The following is a 1,376-nucleotide window of genomic DNA, read 5'->3' as shown; positions in this document are numbered from 1 at the left end:
TATATATATATATATATATATATATATATATATATATATCCATGCGTATGTATGTATACATATATAATGTTATATAAGATGATGTTAAAACGTCGTGCAAAATAAATTGTTGATTGCTTGAAAGTACCTCCTCTTCCAGAGAATGTACGACAATCGTTCTGTTAGCAATAGAAATAACTGCAGAATAACGGGGAAATAATTCTACTGGAGTCACATTGCATAAATGGAAAGACAATTTCATTAGAGAAAAAGCTGTGAGGATGTGTTTCTGCAATCAGACCGAGATTTCATCAGAAGCGGAATCCTGTATTGCGATGTAAGCTACTTAAAACCAGGCTAAGCTCAAAATACGTCTTCGTTATAATTTTCTATCAACTCAAATCGTGACATGAAACGTATCTAGATTTTCGTTGCTTATCTTTTTGTTGTATTTCTAAGCTTTCACCCTTTCGGGGCCGATAAAATAAGTACTAGTTTCAACACTGAGGCCTTGTGCCAAAATGTGAAATCATTATTATTATTATTATTAATGTTGTTGCTGTTGGCGTTTTGTGCTACTTTAATTATTATTACTAGCGCGACCCGTGAATATTTCACGGAATTAACGATGAACTTTCTGACAACTTTATTCGAAGAAACTGAAAGCGTAGCCGGTGTTGTGTATGTGTGGAAAGATAGTTGTTCATCTGTTCGTCAACTCATTGAATATAAAAGAAATTGGAATACGATGATTACATTAATCTGACAGTTGATACAACGACGACCGCAGTTTAAACACTGACAAAAATAAAATATAGAAGATAAAGGTTAGAATTTGGTAAGTTAATGTGAACACGAATTCAATTCAGTTACTTATGGTAACAAGAGATAACTGCTAAATCCGAGCTGAAATCTGCGTCGTGAAACAAGCAATACATGTTACGTAAATATCTTACAGACGCGATGCAGAGTTAGAACATTTTATATGCTTCGTGAAAGAAAAATGAACTCGAATCGCACATCAACAGAAAATAAGAGATCCGGGTAGCAACGGAATGAGAAAAACAATCAGCATGAGAAGTATAAGATTGTTAGAAATAAAATTCCATTATATATTTTTTCCAACGGTTGAAGCCTTATAACTTTTGCAAATTAATTCCAGAAATGACGAAGATGTTACACACTGGATGAGTTGAAATTCAAATTAAAACGAGAAAAATTTATTCGTTGACAATTTCAAGCATGACGCAGTGGAATGATGGCGTTCAAAATATTCAGAACAAGCATAAGAAGAACATACACACATAAATATTACGTACATACCAGCATACATGTATACATGCTATAAGTATATACATGCATATATATACATACATATATATATATATATATATATA

The sequence above is a fragment of the Octopus bimaculoides genome, chromosome 25 (assembly GCF_001194135.2).
Source record: "Octopus bimaculoides isolate UCB-OBI-ISO-001 chromosome 25, ASM119413v2, whole genome shotgun sequence".
Taxonomy (NCBI): Eukaryota; Metazoa; Mollusca; class Cephalopoda; order Octopoda; family Octopodidae; genus Octopus; species Octopus bimaculoides.
The sequence above is the reverse complement of the archived record's forward strand: the minus strand, read 5'-3'. Positions refer to the sequence as shown.